This window comes from Diaphorina citri, unplaced genomic scaffold, assembly GCF_000475195.1.
Source record: "Diaphorina citri unplaced genomic scaffold, Diaci psyllid genome assembly version 1.1 scaffold173, whole genome shotgun sequence".
NCBI lineage: Eukaryota > Metazoa > Arthropoda > Insecta > Hemiptera > Psyllidae > Diaphorina > Diaphorina citri.
In genome coordinates this window covers 111,048-131,339 of record NW_007377610.1, presented here as the reverse complement: position 1 = coordinate 131,339, position 20,292 = coordinate 111,048, and the positions used below count along the sequence as shown (strand labels likewise).

The 20,292-nt window shown below is 38.5% G+C and overlaps 1 long non-coding RNA gene across 1 annotated transcript in view; it reads left to right on the top strand.

Moving 5' to 3' along the window:
- The first annotated feature begins 1,045 nt into the window (after positions 1-1,045).
- The window catches only part of LOC113465861, a 33,322-nt gene continuing 14,075 nt past the window's right edge, over positions 1,046-20,292 (top strand). Inside the window, exon 1 of the long non-coding RNA XR_003390438.1 lies at positions 1,046-1,162. This is a non-coding gene — a long non-coding RNA (uncharacterized LOC113465861). The remainder of the gene's footprint in view (positions 1,163-20,292) is intronic.

Genomic DNA, 20,292 nt, shown 5'->3' with positions numbered 1-20,292 from the left:
CCTCCCCTGTCTTGCCATCCTATAATTTGCAACGTCTCCGGAAATTTATAGGGCGATATCCTGCATTTTATTCAATACTAAAAAATATAATATCATTTTCTTATTTGACAATTTGTCTAGGACGTCGCTCATACCTCCAAGATATGTTTTAATATCATAATTCTTGCTTGATACGACCGTTTCCTCTTCGTCTTCTAAGCATATGCAAATTTTTTTCTCGCCAAGATATGTTTTAATATCATAATTCTTGCTTGATACGACCGTTTCCTCTTCGTCTTCTAAGCATATGCAAATTTTTTTCTCGTATATAAAAAAAAATTGAAGTCATAAAAACGACGGTTTTATGGAAGCGTCTCCATGGAAAGCACTATTGTCTCATAAAACGACAGATCTCATAAAAAAAATTGTGATGTTGTTTGAACAAATTATGACGTAGAATATTTGAATCTGAACATTGGCGGGTGGGGATGATATAGCAGGTATAGCTTTTGACATACAAATAGATAGGGTACCTGTACCTTTACCGCCAAACCTGGATAAATAGGACTTTGTAAGCAGGAAACCTAAATAAACTGTAAAAAAGTCGTGGTCCATTCATTTTGACACAAAAACTTCTGTACCTAAACTGTTTAACAAATTATGACGTAGAATATTTGAATCTGAACATTGGCGGGTGGGGATGATATAGCAGGTATAGCTTTTGACATACAAATAGATAGGGTACCTCTACCTTTACCGCCAAACCTGGATAAATAGGACTTTTGTAAGCAGGAAACCTAAATAAACTGTAAAAAAAGTCGTGGTCTACTCATTTTGACGCAAAAACTTCTGTAAACAGGAAAATCGAGCCTCGAGGAATGGCTTTTTTCTTGGGACTTGCGAGTCCATTGTCTGAGGCCTCTGTAAGCAGGAACCTCTATACCTACATATAATCAGAAATTTGTTAATTTGTTTTTTATTTTATCATGCCAGGTTTCCTTTCCCTCAAGCCGGTTTCCGCAATATCTAATGAAGACCTTCCCATTTGTTCTGTTTTCAGACACGCCCTCATTTGCCATCAGCAGAACCCCTGGCTTCGGCATTCCATTGGTCGAGGGCATTCCGGTGTCCTTGAAATGTGACGTGGATTCCAATCCGGGATCTTCACCTATCTGGCAGAAAGGTAAGACCTAAGAATCCATGAATATGACAAGAGTGTTTTTAAGATTCTTAGTAGGTATGCATAAAATTTATGTATTGAACAGGAAAATCGAGCCTCGAGGAATGGCTTTTTTCTTGGGACTTGCGAGTCCATTGTCTGAGGCCTCTGTAAGCAGGAACCTCTATAGTCTATACATAGAATCAGGAATTTGTTAAGACGTGTTTTATTTTATGATGCCAGGTTTCCTTTCCTTCAAGCCTGTTTCCGCAATATCTAATGAAGACCTTCCCATTTGTTCTGTTTTCAGACACGCCCTCATTTGCCATCAGCAGAACCCCTGGCTTCGGCATTCCATTGGTCGAGGGCATTCCGGTGTCCTTGAAATGTGACGTGGATTCCAATCCGGGATCTTCACCTATCTGGCAGAAAGGTAAGATATTATACCCTATACAATAATAAGAACCCTAGTCACCTATCTGGCAGAAAGGTAAGACCTAGAATCCATCATGAATATGACAAGAGTGTTTTTAAGATTCTTAGTATGCATAAAATTTATGTATTGTTATAGACCCGGCTTTGTGTTGCATCCTTGTCACATTTGTGAATTACATACCAAATTTCAAGTCTCTAGCTCTTACCGTTCTCGAGATATTATTGACAGCTACATACCAAATTTCAAGTCTCTAGCTCTTACCGCTCTCGAGATATTTTGTTTACAGACAGACAGACAGACACACACACACACACAGACAGACAGACACACACACACGGACTAATGGCTGAAACTTTGGATTTAGGCTCTAGACTCGAGATATTTTGTTTACAGACAGACACACACACACACGGACCAATGGCTGAAACTTTCGATTTAGGCTCTAGGGAGCTCAAAACGTGTTTTGGCATCAAAAACTGACCATCGAAAATTTGACCCGATTACATTACTTTCCTTCCTATAGGATTTTGGCACTAAAAACTGACCATCGAAAATTTGACCCGATTACATTACTTTCCTTCCTATAGGATAAGGAAAGTAAAAATCCCTCCTCTCCCCTGATGATGACAATGGCAGAAAACAAATTCCGAAACAGTGTGCATGGAACTGTCTTGTGCTTATCTATTCCGTGTTTTGACACTAAAAACTGACCATCGAAAATTTGACCCGATTACATTACTTTCCTTCCTATAGGATAAGGAAAGTAAAAATCCCAGAAAAACTTCAATATTTTCATTGAAAGGCCACCCCGTTATTTTGCACGAAGGGGATCTAAGCATGTTCATCGGAAATTAACAAATACTTCAACCCGAGATATGAGTAGTAGACACAGAGTTCAATAAAACATCAACCAATGGTTATACAAATAGGTACCTAGGTAGGTACCTACTACATATTATTTATGTGTATACGATTCCTTAGAGAAAAGTTGTTCTAGCACCTCCACAAATACCTATAGACCTATATAATTTTGACATCTCCACCAAATGAATACAAAAGTAGTTTTGGCATATCCAGCAACAAGTAGTACAAAATGTAGTTTTGGCATATCCAGCAACAAGTACAAAATGTAGTTTTGGCATATCCAGCAACAAGTACAAAATGTAGTTTTGGCATATAGGGATTAATCTACTCATCAATACGCAACTTTTGACATATCAGGCGTTTTTAAATTCGAACATTTTTTTTTTTCACTCCACCCTAATGTGTAACAGCTTTACCTACCTACCTATATTCCTACCACGTGGCGTCAATATGTTTACAGGGATATTATGTAAAGGAAGCACTGGGATTAGCATTGCACAGAATATGTACATATGTAGATTTTGTAGATAGCATTAAACAATACCTATACATACATGTCTATATTAGTACCTATGTAGAAGTGGGTATTAGGAGAAAGCAAAATTGAAGCGTTATGGAGTTCAGGTGAGTGAGCTTGTAATGCATGTGTAATGTGTATTAAAACCATTTTGTCATTTACCTTTCTAGGGGTAAATTGTGTTTCAAACTGTCTTCTTCTTTATTTTCCTTCTACTGGTTCTCTACATTACAGACAGTGGTAAATCGTTCGAGCCGTAATCATCACGGTTGAAAGTGTTAATTCAAGACGCAAAGTTCACCAAATCAGTGCCGTATTTAGGCTATTTGGATTTTTGGCCCACGCTCTCTAAAATCTCGAGACGGGCCTGCGGCGCATACACCACATGTATATGCTTTACCAACAAAAACTGACACTCGTATTTATGAACAAGAATGATCGTTCTTAGATCAGTCTCAAGTCAAAATTGACCAATCAAATGCCTTGAAGACTATACTTAGCACGAACTTAAGAGCCAGCATTTTGTTCATAAATATGGGTGTAAGATTTCAGATTAATATTAATAATAATGATCACAAGCATGAATAGAATATAATTTTATTGATCATGAAAATATGATTTGCAATCAAATAAATGGAACCGCATATTCAAAAGATCGCCCCAGAACTCCCTTCAAAGGGCATTCTTTTAATTTTCGTGATTTCATCACTTTCCATACCAATCTCATCACATATGCCCCTATACTAATATCTTAATATGTATAGCTGTCCATCTATTTTCAAGTCCATCACCCACAATCTCTTTCCTCATCCCTTCTATCACATCCTCCATTAATATTATTAAACTTTCCATGGGGGTGCTACACCCCCATCTCTTTCTTCTTCTTCTTCCCCCTCCTCCTCCTTCTTCCTCTTCTTTTTTCTGATCCATGTCCTCCTCAACGCTGTCTCGTTTTTTTTTTTCTTTTATGAATTTTCTTCGTTCTCTTCTTCTTTTTCTCGTTCTGCTTTTCACCCACGTTCTCCCTCTTCCCTCACTTCTTCCCCTCCTCAAATTCCTTATCCCTTCTTCTCTTCCTTCTCCCCCTGATCGTCCTTCCTCCCTATTTTGTTTTGATTACTTTTTAAATATAATTTTCCAAGAATCCCTTCTATTTTCTTCCGAGAATCTACCCACCTCATAGAAGTGTTATGTCTCAAGTTATATAATGGGGATTAGGATTAGGGATTGATTTCTCAGATATACGAGGAGGTAAACCCACACCTACATATGTACCTTCATTCCTAGATGATTTGGAGAGTATTTGAAGAAGTGTGTATTGTGTCAACAAAGGACAAATTGTATTATGCTGTTGAATACTGTATCGTATACCTTTGTATTGGTTTCGAGGTTTAAATTTTAATGTAAAAGTAAAGTAAGTTTCCTATATGATGATGAAAAAATTCCGACATTTGGTATACCTTGCGAATAAAGTCTTCAAAGCGTTTCTAGCAGGCTTTGTACGACAATTGACAAATCAAACTTGCAAATCAAATCCTTTTCTCCAAACTCCCTATCTGTATGCGTTGCAAGAATCTCACATCCTTAGATTTGAGACGATTTTCCAACAATTCACCTACGTCAACAGAATTTCTCTCGTGGGTAGATAATTCGATTTTGTCCTCATGTATAACCTCTCTCTCTCTCTCATCCTGCCTCGTACATGGAGGAGACATTTTGTAATGGTGGGGGCAAAGTTTGGCTGAGATTCAAAGGTGATCAAACTTTGGGGGGTGTTCTTCAGTGCGGTCTTTTGCAGTTTGCCCTTTGTAAGGGTTGTTAAACTGTAAAATGTACCTAATACACCTACCTAACGTAGTTTTGCCTCTTCGTCTTTGACAACTTTATGAAGTTCATTCGGTGCATCATATGCTATTTAGAAACTTAAACAACATTGATGTTATGTAGGTTAACTTTGCCTTCCCAAAAAAAGCATGAAGGAAATTTTGCTCTATTGGATATTTAGGGAAATTGGGACGCTTTTTCTGAGTGAATTCTGAGGGAATATATACATGTGAAAAAGATAAAAAAAGTAATAACAACAGCCATGTATGATGTATGTACTTACTTATTGAAGAATTCTACCAAAGGCTACATAACATAGGATAATGCCTGTGACATTTCAACTTTTTCTACCTAAAACTCCCTGTTTCACTTTTAATGAATTATGCCAGTGTCCCCTGTTTAGCATGTCACCCACACTGTAGCATGTCACCCTCCAGACCATGTTATCGTCTCACTAATGAGACATTCTGGAAGACATGTCAATATAATTTATATATCACAACCTCCCATTCCTTATCTTAATCTAGTCAATGCATTCGTAGCGTCTGACACATTTTTTCCACCCTCTGGCGGTGTTCATGCTCCTGAGTATTTTACAACTTCTCCGAATGTTGTGCTTTTCTTCTTCTGATTCCGTTTTATTCTGTAGGAGGATTCTCTCCAGGGATTTCCTACTTCACAGCTATTGTGCTGCGGTTCTGTGATTGCTTCCTCTATTGATGTCTGCTCTTGATTTGTGTCCTATTGGTTCTCCTTAAATGCTTTTAGCTGTAAACTTACTGTAGTCAAATGACATCATTTATCACTTGTGTAATGGCCGTCACTCACACTCACTCTATCTGTCAGACCTAGATTGCAAGCTTTTCAGAAAAAGAAAAATTCCGTTGGTCCTCATTTTTCCTGCTCTATGACTTTGAAACATCACACAAGTAAGCGCAACTGATCTATTGTATTTGCCTCCCTCTCTCCCTCCCATCTTCCCGTCAAGTCCCTCCCCCTCTTATCTCTCCCCTCCACATTCAAAGGCCAAAAATTCTCAAAGTGGCAAAAGAGCGATCAAAATTTGTGCGTGTGTGAGGGAGAGAAAGGGAAAGAGATATAAATCGAGAGGGAGAAGAGAAAATCCCAAGGGAAAAAGGAAAGTTAAAGGGAGAGAATGAGACATTTAAAGGGAAAGAGGGGGAAAAAATGGGAACAGATTTGTCAAAACGTCGCTGGCAACATGTATTCAAATGGGGATTTTGAAAATTTAAAAATTTTGAGGCAGATTGAAAGTCGAGCCGAGGAGGGAGAGAGTGAGGAGGAGGAGGAGAAGAAGAAGAAGGAGAAAATAAGGGATAGAGGGGTAAAAAGGAAAGAAAAAGGGGGAGAGAAGAGAAAGAGAGAGGAAAGAAAGAGAAAAAATAGGTAGAATGAAGGATCAAGAGAGAGATTGAAAAAAAGGTGTTAGACATGATGGAGGAATTACATGATAAAAGAGGATAGATAGGTAGGTAGGTAGTTAGAGTGTGTGTGTGTGAGAGAGAGAGAGAGGAAGAGTAGGTTCAAAGCTTCAAATGTATGAGAGAGGAAGGGCGAGAGAGATAGAGAAAAAAGAGAGGGAGAAGGGGGATGATAAAGGTAGGGAGGAAAGAAAGTGGTAATAAAACGAGAGAGAGAAATAGAGAGGAAAGGGTGAGAGAGAGAGATAAAAGAACAAAACATGCCTATTGATTGAGTATGTTTTTTGATTGAATTTTGAACCTTTGATGAAAATACAATGATAAACACAGAGATTTGATGAAATAAAATAAAGAACGAAGAGCGCCATTTCTGAAGCATGCATGTAGAATTATTGTCAGTAGAAATAATATAGAGGCACACAAAGCAGGCAGATTTCTAGTGAATCTAGGTATGATACCTTGAGAAGTACGGGAGTAGATATCAGAGAGGATACGGGTTCCATTCCAGGAGGTGTCAATAATATTTTCATATTCGTTTTTATCTCTACATGTTAACAAGAAGTTTAGTTCCGTTTAATATAAGAACTAGGGACTAGGGAGTTTCTTGGGTGAAAATTATAAATCGATATTTTCTATATTTCCCATACGAATTTCCCATTGTATCAATTAGAAGAAAAAGAAAAATTCTGTTGGTCCTCATTTTTCCTGCTCTATGACTTTGAAACACCACCCAAGTAAGCGCAACTGATCTATTCACTTCCCTCCTCAGGAATGTTCTCTGCTTTGTTTCTCACTTTGTGAATTTGAACTTTGTCTCCCTCCCTTGCTCTCTCTTTCTTATCTCTCTCTCTCTTCATTTCTCTCTCTCTCCCTCCCTTTCTCTCTCTCCCTCCTTTTTTACCTCTTTCTCTCTTTCCTTCTTATCTCTCTCTCTCTCTATCAAGGTTTCATATTTTATATTTTTTATCAGTTCTCAGCACAACGAGAAGCGAGAAGTTGGTATGAAATGAAGTGTGTACTGTTTATCCAGAGAGAGAGAGAGAGAGAGAGAGAGAGAGAGAGAAAAGGAAAGATGAATCTTGGGAGTAAGTGAAACATGATTGTGAGGGAGAGAGAGAGAATGAGGAAAAAATAAAAAGAGAGAGAGAGATAAGAAAGGAGAGAAAGAGAGAGAGAGAGAGAGATGAAAAATACAATGTTTGTAAAAAGGAGACTGGGAGAAAGAGAATGTGTGTGAGAGAGAGAGAGGGATTGACTGAGTGAGGAAGAGAGAGACGTTCATATGTACATTATTTTGTATAGAATTTATATTTTTTCGTGAAAAATGTTTCGCAGGCCTTTTCCTTGTTTAACTTTTTTTATTACGGTACACCATTCTATACATATATACAGGGTGTTGCCAAACTCTGGTCCTCATGAGGTTCTACTCAATATATAGTGTGATATCTTTTTTTGGTCCGCCATGAAGAAATCCAGAGGTGCGGCCATATTTACAGGCAGTTTGGTTTGTATATAGGATTCTAGGGTACAAATTTTGATAACCATACCAAGTTATCAAAGAATTTGTTGGAGGTAAATACAGAGATTTTTAAGTGGAGTCTGTGTTTTATTTCTTTTTCTGAATTTGCAAAGACATGCGTCAGGATACCAAAACTGTAAAACCTAATTTTTTGTGGGGGTGTGCGACTGTGCGGGAAATTGATAATATAGGTGCTGTTGTTTGTTAAGTGCCGATATTGTACACAAGCCATTCACTGCTTATGATGTCCATGTGTAACAGCTTACACCTACAGCCATGTGTAACACCTACCTTCCTATATATAGCTATATACCTATACCACGTCAACCACGTGGCGTCTATATGTTTGCAGGGATATTATGTAAAGTAGGCACTGGGATTAGCATTGCACAGAATATGTAGAGAGCATTAAACAATAAATAAAACATCATGTAGATAGCATTAAACAATATATACCTATAGGTACATACATGTCTATATTACCTAGTACCTATGTATGTAGAAAAGTGGGTATTAGGAGAAAGCAAAATTGAAGCGTTATGGATTTCAGGTGAGTGAGCTTGTAATAGAGAGAGACGTATGTACATTATTTTGTATAGAATTTATATTTTTTCGTGAAAAATGTTTCGCAGGCCTTTTCCTTGTTTAACTTTTTTCATTACGGTACACCATTCTATACATATACAGGGTGTTGCCAAACTCTCATGAGGTTCCACTCAATATACAGTGTGGTATCTTGTTATGGTCCGCCATGAATAAATCTAGAGGTGCGGCCATATTTACAGGCAGTTTGGTTTGTAGGGTTCTAGGGTACAAATTTTGATAACGACACCAAGTTGTCAAAGATTTTGTTGGAGGTAAAGACAGAGATCAGTTTAAGTTAGCAAATATGAAGATGCATTGTCTAACAAAATTGACAGATTATAAAATATTAAGTACCTACCTTCTAGGAAAATTAATAACAGATTACCTTTACAATACGAGTGATGGTGCTTCATTCTCTGGCCACCCTGTATGTAAATTGTAAAGTGCAAGGATTTTATTGTATTCAAAGTTTTACACCTCACCAGAGAGATGTTTCTCATGGCAAACATGGGCAATGTTCCTGCTTATATACCTACCATTCTACCCACCCTTACTACTTACCCACCTATACCTACTCCATTCTCTCCCTCCTTTCCTGTCTCTGTCTGTCTCTCTCTCTCTCTATCTCTCTATCTCTTTCCTCTATTCTTTTCCCCCCTCTAATTCCTATAGCCCCTTTGAATCCCTCGCTCTTACTTTCAATCTCCAATTCTTCGTTTCTCCTCCTTTTCTTTCCCTCTCTCTCTCCCTCTTTCTCCTAATCTCTCTCTCTCTCTTTGCTGCTATCTCTCTCTCTCTCTCCCTCTTTCTCCTATCTCTCTCTCTTTGTTGCTATCTAATTCCCTGCCTCTTTTTCCATCTCATAACTTTCTTATACCCCTCTCTATACGTAATATAAAACTCCCTTCCAGTCCTTTCATCAAGTTCTCTCTCTATCTCTATTTCTCTCTCTCCCCTCCCTCTTCCTTCTCTCTTTCTCTCTCCCCTCCCTCTTCCTTCTCTCTCTCTCTCCATCGTTCTCCGTATATCAAGTTTCATCCCTCTTTCTCTGTCTCTCTCCACTCCCTTCTGTTATCTGTAATTCATTCTCTTTCACCCTCTTTCTTTCTAATACCCCTATGTCTCCTTCTCTCTTTCCCTCCCTTCTTTTTCTGTTCCTCCCTTTACACTCTTCTGCACTTTCTTCCTCTCCCAACCTCCCTTTACCTCCTCTTTTCCCTCCCTCTCTCCCCCTCCACTTTTCTCTTATCGTGTAATTCTGTACACACTTTATTACATTTCCATGTAATCTTCTTAGTGAAGTATTTTGGAAAGGAGTCATACCAGTATAACACATTTCCTGCCTCGTACATGGAGGAGACATTTTGTAATGGTGGGGGCAAAGTTTGGCTGAGATTCAAAGGTGATCAAACTTTGGGGGGTGTTTTTCAGTGCGGTCTTTTGCAGTTTGCCCTTTGTGAGGGTTGTTAAACTGTAAAATGTACCTACCTAATGTAGTTTTGCCTCTTCGTCTTTGACAACTTTATGAAGTTCATTCGGTGCATCATATGCTATTTAGAAACTTAAACAACATTGATGTTATGTAGGTTAACTTTGCCTTCCCAAAAAAAGCATGAAGGAAATTTTGCTCTATTGGATATTTAGGGAAATTGGGACGCTTTTTCTGAGTGAATTCTGAGGGAATATATACATGTGAAAAAGATAAAAAAAGTAATAACAACAGCCATGTATGATGTATGTACTTACTTATTGAAGAATTCTACCAAAGGCTACATAACATAGGATAATGCCTGTGACATTTCAACTTTTTCTACCTAAAACTCCCTGTTTCACTTTTAATGAATTATGCCAGTGTCCCCTGTTTCACTGATAACACCCTGTTTTTAGCACGGTTTTTAATTTATGTCACTTCTCTATTGTTGTTTTTTGTCTTTTGCCCATTTTGAGAAAAAAAGGAGAGAAAAACCGTTTCCTTTTTTGCTCTTTTTTGTTCATAAATTTTCCAATTCAGTTTCTCGCTTAATTTCTTCTTCTCGTCTTTTGTTTTAGCATAATGGGTGCAACTGACTGGTTTGCTATTTAGTTTCGTATAAAGTATAGGTATAATGTATATTGTATATACAGTCGTGAACACCGCTGGACATTTTGTTTTCGTTTAACTTGTTTTCTTTCTTCTTTCTTTTCCTATTTCTCGCTCGTTATTTTTGTCTCTCCCTTTCTCCCTCTCTTCTGATCTGTCTCTTTCCCATCTCCTCACATTTCTCCTTTTGTTTCTCCTCCCCTTCTCCCTCTTCTCCGATTTCATTTCCCATTTTCATCTCCCCTCCCAATGGAGGAGTTGCAAATGGGTAAAAATTATGAATAAATGGTCGATTCCTATGTAAAAAGTTGGGAAAAATCCAAATCTGAGGTCAAAACTCCGAAAAAATAACTGTAAAAGGTCGAAAATTAAATTTTTATAATGAAAGAGTTCATTACATGTGTAATGTGTATTAAAACCATTTTGTCATTTACCTTTCTAGGGGTAAATTGTGTTTCAAACTGTCTTCTTCTTTATTTTCCTCCTTTAAACTGGCCCTCTATACACCAGAGACAGTGGTAAATCGTTCGCACCGTATTCCTCACGTGGTAAAATGTTACTTCGAGACGCAAAGTTCACCAAATCAGGGCCGTATTTAGGCTATTTGGGTTTTTGGCCCACGCTCTCTAAAATCTCGAAACGGGCCTGCGGCGCATACACCACATGTATATGCTTTACCAACAAAAACCAAGATTTCAGATTAATAATAATGATCACAAGCATGATTTGCAATCAAATAAATGGAACCGCACATTCAAAAGATCGCCTCAGAACTCCCTTCAAAGGGCATTCTTTTAATTTTCGTGATTTCATCACTTTCCATACCAATCTCATCATATGCCCCTATTACTAATATCCTAATATGTAGCTGTCCATCTATTTTCAAGTCCATCACCCACAATATCTTCAATTACATCCTCCATTAATATTATTAAACTTTTCATGGGGGTGCTTCACCCCCACATCTTCTTATTCTTCTCCTCCTCCTCTTCTTCTTCTTCTTCTTCTTCTTCTTCTTCTTCTTCTTCTTCTCTTCCTCCACTCTCATCTCTTGTTTCCTTTTTTTTTGTCTTTTATGAACTTTCTTCATTCTCCTTGTCTTCCTTCTTCTTCTCTTTTTTCTCGTTGTGCTTTTCACCCACGTTCTCCCTCTTCCCTTACTTCTTCCCCTCCTCAAATTCCTTCCCCCTTCTTCTCTTCCTTCTCCCCCTGATCGTCCTTCCTCCCAATTTTGTTTTGATTACTTTTTAAATATAATTTTCCAAGAATCCCTTCTATTGTCTTCCGAGAATCTACCCACCTCATAGAAGTGTTATGTCTCAAGTTATAATGGGGATTAGGATTAGGGATTGATTTCTCAGATATACGAGGAGGTAAACCCACACCTATAATTAGGGTTGCCAACTTTTTTTTTCGGCATATACGGTACAAACTAGCAAAATGGTGAAAAAATACGGATTTCCCGATTTTTACCCGGAACAAAGGCATGCTGCTTTTAAAGAACTGCTGTAAAACTGCTTTACCCAAGGATAGGTACTAAATTACAAATAATCCGTTTTTCAATCCGTGTTACAAAAAATCACATGCTAAAAGGCTGAAAAAATACTTACTTGACTCGCGGGTTTTTGTGTTTTTCGTACGCACCTACCCTTTTTTTTTTTTTCATTTACATGCTTTTATTTACTTGAAAACTGTGTTTGTATGTAAGTTTTTCACAGTATTTTTGAACCAAGCTTTTTGTAAGAGGTTTGATAGGGGGAACTGTAACCGCCAAGGTTTTATCGTCCCGAAAGCAAAGAGAGAAGGAAGACGGGATAGGAGAAAGCCAACCATTCCGAGAACGGCGCTTACCTGTTTAGGATAAAATTCGCCCCAGGTGAAAATCGAACCCGTGACCTTACGCTTATAAGGCTGGTGTGCTACCGCCCAAGCTAACTAGACTGGCGAAGTTTTAAAATTTAGCTCATAGGCAAGGAAGAGGCTTTCATCCAGGCCTGATTTTCGAGGAAAATGCCTTCGCTCCCCTCCCCCCCCCTCCTCCCCTTCCTTCCTCTCCTCTACCTCCCTGTTGATAAGAATATTGATAAGAAGGCGCGAAAAACAGAGAGAGAGAGTGTGTTTGAGAGAGAGAGAGAGGGAGGGAGAGAGAGAGAAGGGGAGGGAGAGAGAGAGAGAGAGGGAGAGAGAAAACAAAGGTGTGTTCCGGCGGAACATTTGATTTTTGACAAAAATACGGATTGTTCCGGGAAATAACGTACGGTTGGCAACCCTACCTATAATGTACCTTCATTCCTATATGATTTGGAGAGTATTTGAAGAAGTGTGTATTGTGTCAGCAAAGGACAAATTGTATTATGCTGTTGTATACTGTATCGTATATCTACCTATGTATTGGTTTCGAGGTTTAAATTTTAATGTAAAAGTAAAGTAAGTTTCCTATATGATGATGAAAAATTTCCGACATGTTTGGTATACCTTGCGAATAAAGTCTTCAAAGCGTTTCTAGCAGGCTTTGTACGACAGTTGACAAATCAAACTTGCAAATCAAATCCTTTTCTCCAAACTCCCTAAGGTCCCTATCTGTATGCGCGTTGCAAGAATCTCACATCCTTAGATTTGAGACGATTTTCCAACAATTCACCTACGTCAACAGAATTTCTCTCGTGGGTAGATAATTCGATTTTGTCCTCATGTATAACCTCTCTCTCTCATAGCATGTCACCCACCGTAGTATGTCACCCTCCAGACCATGTTATCGTCTCACTAATGAGACATTCTGGAAGACATGTCAATATAATTTATATATATCAACCTCCCATTCCTTATCTTAATCTAGTCAATGCATTCGGAGCGTCTGACACATTTTTTCCACCCTCTGGCGGTGTTCATGCTCCTGAGTATTTTACAACTTCTCCGAATGTTGTGCTTTTCTTCTTCTGATTCCGTTTTATTCAGTAGGAGGATTCTCTCCAGGGATTTCCTACTTCACAGCTATTGTGCTGCGGTTCTGTGATTGCTTCCTCTATTGGTTTAGGTATGTCTGCTCTTGATTTGTACGCTATTGGTTCTTTTTAAATGGTTTTAGCTGTAAACTTACTGTAGTCAAATGACATCATTTATCACTTGTGTAATGGCCGTCACTCACACTCACACTATCTGTCAGACCTAGATTACAAGCTTTTCCAGCCACACAAATGTTTCCATTACCGCGCGGTCTGTCGTACGGTCTCAGACTCGAGCTTCAATTTTTTCCTTTACTGTACGTAAGACTCCGAAAATTTGGGGTCGAGGGAGCCCGGCCACCCCCCCCATCGATAATTCACATCGATCGAAGCGATCAACTCGAAGGCCGTCAACTATGTGCGGACACAGATCAAAGTGAAAGAAAAAAGAGCAACAACAACAACCATATTCTAAAACACTCGTATTTATTCTTGTCCTAATGATCACAATGTTAATACCAAATAATGTTAACTTCAAAAAATTTTTTCCATCTATCCAAACAGCATAGGTGTCATCAAAGATATTTTTTTTTTTTTTCTTCTTTTCTCCAATTTATTGTACCTACCTACCTATGACATAAATAAAAATAAATGAAGTATTTATGAAAAAAAAAAAAAAAAAAAAATAAAAGTGTTTTTTTATACCCCCCCCATAAGACTGTAAAGCCCGTATTTAAGGGAGCGAAATATTTCCAATGTGTTTCAATGATATTGGCGTGGGGTTTTTCCCTCTCAGAACTCAAGAATTATCTTCAGCCTTTCACTACGCCAAGTTCAAGCTAAAAGGGTCCGGCCCGTTCAGGGATCTAGTATACAAGTCTGTTGCTTCCTCTTGTGTGTCTTAGGTGGCCTATCACACTCCGACTTATCTGACAGAACGCGGTCTCTCAGACCGTCTGAGCTTGTGCTGTGCGGGAAAAGTTTCGACCGAGGTCTCTCCAGACCGTCTGAGCTTGTGTGTGCGGGAAAGAGTTTCAGACCGAGTCTCTTCAGCCGTCTGAGCTTGTGTGTGGCCGGGAAAAGTTTCAGGACCGCCGGGTCTCTCAGACCGTCTGAGCTCTCTTCTCTCTCTTTCTATTTTCCCCTCTCTTTCCTGCTCTCCCTGTCTTCAATCTGTTTTGTCAGGTTTGGATTTGCACCTACATTCCTACATAGCATCTACATACCTAATAGCCTAATACAGGGTTGTCCAACCTTAAGGCACCCGAGGGCCGCAAGAGACCAAGGTAGAGAGTTGGCGGGCCGCAAAAACACAACTCACGGGGGGGGATGGCCTGGTGTAATGTAATTATAATATAATTTTATTTTATTATGAAAACTTACCACATTAGGTACAGCATTGCGTTTGATGGTACCTAGAATTAGAAACTAACTATGAAATTTGTAACGTAAACTTGGATAATTTTTATAAATTTGAAAATTTTCATGCATTAATTATTTTATTTAGTATATTTACTGTTATTTCTCATTTTCGTTCATTTTTTTAGGCGGGCCTTCGCGGGCCGCAAAAATGAGCTCGCGGGCCGCATGCGGCCCGCGGGCCGCGGGTTGGACAAGCCTGCTCTAGGTGGTTTGACAGACCTAGATCGGAGGGAAGACCCATCAATGAAATCCTGGATTCGCTAGACCGTCACGGAAAGATAATTGTAATTGTAATTTGTTTATTTGCATCAATTATAGGTAGATCTTCTATCTTCATGAAATGAAAATACATGAAAAAACATGATAACTACATACTATCTTCATGAAAACTAAAGGAAACCAACTCCATTGAAACATTTACTCAGGACTATTGTAAGGAAAGGCAGTTTTCTATTCAGTTGTTGGATACTTATTTTATTTTTTTGAAACAATTCCCTATAGATGTAAAATGCTCATTTACGTTATCTTTCCTATATTTCTCTTTCTTATCAAAACTCCCTCTCTCTCTCTCTCCCTCTCTCTCTCTCCCTCTCTCTCTCTCTTTCCTTCTCTCTCTCTCTCTCTCGGCATTATTGTCTGCTTGCTCTCTGCTTTTCTGTTCTTTTTATCTTCTTCTACTTCTTTCTTTTCTTCACATTATTTCATGATCGACATTTTACGTTTTTCTTTCTTCTCTTTCTCTCTCTTGCCTTATCATCCCTTTCAGATTGTTTCAGCTGTCTTTGTCTTCTCTTCCCCTTTACTTTCTTCGCCTCTTTCTCCTTCCCCTACTTTTATTCTGGTTTTCTTACTCTTTCTTATATCTTTCTTTCTCCCCTCTTCTCTAGTATTACTCTGCTCCTTCTCCTCCTCCAAGTCTTCTTCCTTCTCTCATTCTATTCCTCTTCCTCCCCTTCTCCTTTCCCCCTTCCTTTTCGTTACTCCTCATCTCCCTCTTCTAATTCTGATGCTCCTCTTCCTCTTTTTCTCTATCTTATACTGTCACGCCCACTGTGTTTTTCGCCATTAATTTGCTTTCAACACATTTTCCTCTTGAGAAAAATGAACGGGCTTTTCATTAAGCACAGTTTAGAACACAAAGTACCTATTTTCTAGCTATACTCACTTGAACAAACGAAGGAAGGTTCAAGTTTTAACTCGACAGTCTTTCATTTGCTTTGTCCTTTTGTTTGTTTCACAAAGGAAGGTTCAAGTTTTAACTCGACAGTCTTTCATTTGCTTTGTCCTTTTGTTTGTTTCACAATAAATTTCTAAATTGTGAAGAATTTTGGCAAAAGTGTTGTTTTTTTTTTTTTTTTTTTTTTTTTTTTTTAAGTGGAGTCTGTGTTTTATTTCTTTTTCTGAATTTGCAAAGACATGCGTCAGGATACCTACCAAAACTGATGTAAAACCCAATTTTTTGTGCGACTGTGCGGGAAATTGATAATATAGGTGCTGTTGTTTGTTAAGTGCCGATATTGTACACCAGCCATTCAGTGCTTATGATGTCCATGTGTAATAGGGTGGGGGGGGGGGGGTAACCCCTCGAACTTCAATTTTTTCCTTTACTGTACGTAATAAGACTCCGAAAATTTGGGGTCGAGGGAGCCCGGCCACCCCCCCATCGATAATTCACATCGATCGAAGCGATCAACTCGAAGGCCGTCAACTATGTGCGGACACAGATCAAGGTGAAAGAAAAAAGAGCAACAACAACAACCAATACAACCATATTCTAAAACACTCGTATTTATTATTGTCCTAATGATCACAATAAAGCAATGTGAGGTTCCAGCGGGGAAGATATTAAGGGAGCGAAATATTTCCAATGTGTCCTCAATGATATTGGCGTGGGGGTTTTCCTTCTCAGAACTCAGAATACTCTTCAGCCTTTCACTACGCCAAGTTCAAGCTAAAGGTCCGGCCGTTCAGATCTAGTATACAAGTCTGTTCTTCTCTTGTGTGTCTTAGGTCGGCCTATCACACTCCGACTATCTGACAGACCGCGGTCTCTCAGACCGTCTGAGCTTGTGTGTGGCGGGAAAAGTTTCAGACCGAGGTTTTCCTTCTCAGAACTCAGAATACTCTTCAGCCTTTCACTACGCCAAGTTCAAGCTAAAGGTCCGGCCGTTCAGATCTAGTATACCAAGTCTGTTCTTCTCATGTGTGTCTTAGGTCGGCCTATCACACTCCAACTATCTGACAGACCGCGGTCTCTCAGACCGTCTGAGCTTGTGTGTGGCGGGAAACGTTTCAGACCGAGGTCTCTCAGGTGCTAGGTGGTTTGACAGACCTAGTTCGGAGGGAAGACCCATCAATGAAATCCTGGATTCGCTAGCCCGTCACGGAAAGATAATTGTAATTTGTAATTTGTTTATTTGCATCAATTATAGATCTTCTATCTTCATGAAATGAAAATACATGAAAAAACATGATAACTACATACCTACTATCTTCATGAAAACTAAAGGAAACCAACTCCATTGAAACATTTACTCAGGACTATTGTAAGGAAAGGCAATTCTATTCAGTTGTTGGATACTTATTTTATTTTTTTTGAAACAATTCCCTATAGATGTAAAATGCTCATTTACGTTATCTTTCCTATATTTCTCTTTCTTATCGAAACTCCCTCTCTCTCTCTCTCTCTCTCTCTCTCTCTCTCTCTCTCTCTTTCCTTCTCTCTCTCTCTCTCTCTCTCTCTCTCTCCCTTTCTCGGCATTCTCTCTCTCTCTCTCTCCTTCTCTCTCTCTCTCTCTCTCTCTCTCTCTCTCTCCCTTTCTCGGCATTATTGTCTGCTTGCTCTCTGCTTTTCTGTTCTTTTCATCTTCTTCTAGGTACTTCTTTCTTTTCTTCACATTATTTCATGATCGACATTTTACGTATGTCTTTCTTCTCTTTCTCTCTTGCCTTATCATCCCTTTCAGATTGTTTCAGTTGTCTTTGTCTTCTCATCTTCCCCTTTACTTTCTTCGCCTCTTCCTCCTTCCCCTACTTTTATTCTGTTTTTCTTACTCTTTCTTCTATCTTTCTTTCTCCCCTCTTCTCTAGTATTACTCTCCTCCCTCTCTGCTCCTTCTCCTCCTCCAAGTCTTCTTCCTTCTCTCATTCTATTCTTCTTCCTTCCCTTCTCCTTTCCCCCTTCCTTTTCGTTACTCCTCATCTCCCTCTTCTAATTCTGCTCCTCTTCCTCTTTTTCTCTTTAAGAAAGATTTGATGAGAAAGAAGAGGACACGGAAAGTAAGTAAGTATACAAAGACATTATCGGTTCTGGGACTATCTTCATACGATGAAAAATATAGATTCAAGTACAATCAGTTGAAACTTACCATTCCGGATGAAGAGCAGTATAGATGTCAACTTTTGACTGGAGTTAATATATATGGTTTGACCCATTTTCTTTGTATTTTATGTAGGTTAGTAACGGTTAGTTGATATACTTTATGTAGGGTAGTTGAAATATAGTGTGCAAAGTTTATTTTACAATTCACTTCAGCTAATAGATTGTCACATTAAACTTTTTTTTCAAACCCAGTGGTGTGGTGCCTCTGAGAATTTCTTCAAGCGTTTCTTTAGGTAGGTAACTGTGAGTTTATCTTCATTGCATCTGACCGTAAAGGCATGAATTCCTCTTGATATGTAGAGCTGGTGTTACTAAAGTAAATTTTGATGGACTCAAAAGTCAGTAAATTTTAATGGTTCAAGAAGGTTTGTTTGCTCCTTTCGAAAACAAAACTGATTCCGACGGCCCGCCATCTTGGAACTATGGTTTAGTACAGGAGCTATTACGCCAAAAGAGGGGATACGAGCTTCAGAATTGGAGCATTCCAAAAGTAAAATACGAAACTATAATTGCCTAAAGCCTAAAGAAAAGTTAAGGGCTATTTCGGCTTGTCGCATTAAACTTGTCTCTGTTTTCTCTATTTTAGAGTAAAATTCAAGGACGTTAAGTGTCCGACTATAAGCCCTGATGTGCTAATGTTCATAATTTTCTTCAGCTTAATGGTGTTTGAGAGGTTTTATTTTCAGAAAATTGTGGACGATTTCCTCTTACTGTCACGCCCACTGTGTTTTTCACCATTAATTTGCTTTCAACACATTTTCCTCTTGAGAAAAATGAACGGGCTTTTCATTAAGCAGTTTAGCACACAAAGTACCTACCTATTTCCTAGCTACTCAGTTGAACAAACGAAGGAAGGTTCAAGTTTTAACCCGACAGTCTTTCATTTGCTTTGTCCTTTTGTTTGTTTCACAATAAATATAAATTTCTAAATTGTGAAGAATTATGGCAAAAGTGTTGTCTGTCTGAATGAATCCATGAGACTTTGTTTCGGAAATTCAATATGATGGACCAGATATTTCCTGTCTGTTCTTGGAATTCTTTCAAAGTCAATCATTTCTAATAAGTATCAGTTCTAATAAGTACCTATTGTTAGCTTTACTCCTTATCTTAGCTCAATTAAAGTTAATACATCATTTTCAAAGATAGACAGGTAAACGGATCTCATTATATGATCAGGTTTTTTCCTCTCTCTCTCTCTTTGTGCATTGAATCATAATAATCATGAGTTCATGAGATAAATATACCGATCTGCTGTCATTCAGCTAAACATCTCAATGTCAAAAGATTTTTACCTCGAGATCTATGAATTAATAATTTACCAGAGTTCTCATTTTATGTTTCAACCCTACACTCTCCTCTTGTTAATTAATTAAAATACATTTTTTCCACTTTTTCTTTAAGGAAAAAAAAGTGATAAAACTTTTCCTTTGCTTAAAAAAAAGAGGAAGAAAAAAATCTGTAAAATGTTTTAAAAGCACGTTGCAAGTCCTCGTTTATCTCTCTCTCTCTCTCTCTCTCTCTCTCTCTCTCTATCTTCCTTCGTTATCTCCCTCTTTCTATTTATCTTTCTTTTTTATCCCCCTGTTTTTTTTTCTAAAGGAGAGAGAGAGAGAGAGGGAGAGAGAGAGAGAGAGAGAGAGAGAGAGAGGGAGAGAGGAGATAAAAACAAAATCCTTCAGAAGGTAATTTAGAAATTTTGACTAATTATCTTGCTCGTATAATTATAATACCGGAAAGGCCTTCTCTCTCTCGTCTGCTTCCCCCTCTCTCTTCCCCCCTCTTCCTCTGCTCTCTTCTGCTTGTTTTCCCACTCTCCACCTCTTTCTTTTTCCCCCCCCAAAAAATTTCTTCATTATCTCTCCCTCCTCCGTATATAGGTACCTTCACTTCTCTTTTCTTTTAATCTCCCAGTCCACTCCCCTCTTCCTCCTCGGGACCTTTTAGTTTGTAACACGCCCCCCCCCCCCTCCATATCCTCTCAGGCTATAAGGGATCATCAGTCCTTGTTTCAAATCATGTTACATGCCATATCCAAACAAAATGGACGTCAGATTTTCTTGCTACTGGGAGTTTTAGGTTCACTGAGAAAAAAAATTAAGGAAAATGAAACAAAAAAAACAAAAAAAAAAATGAGTGACCCG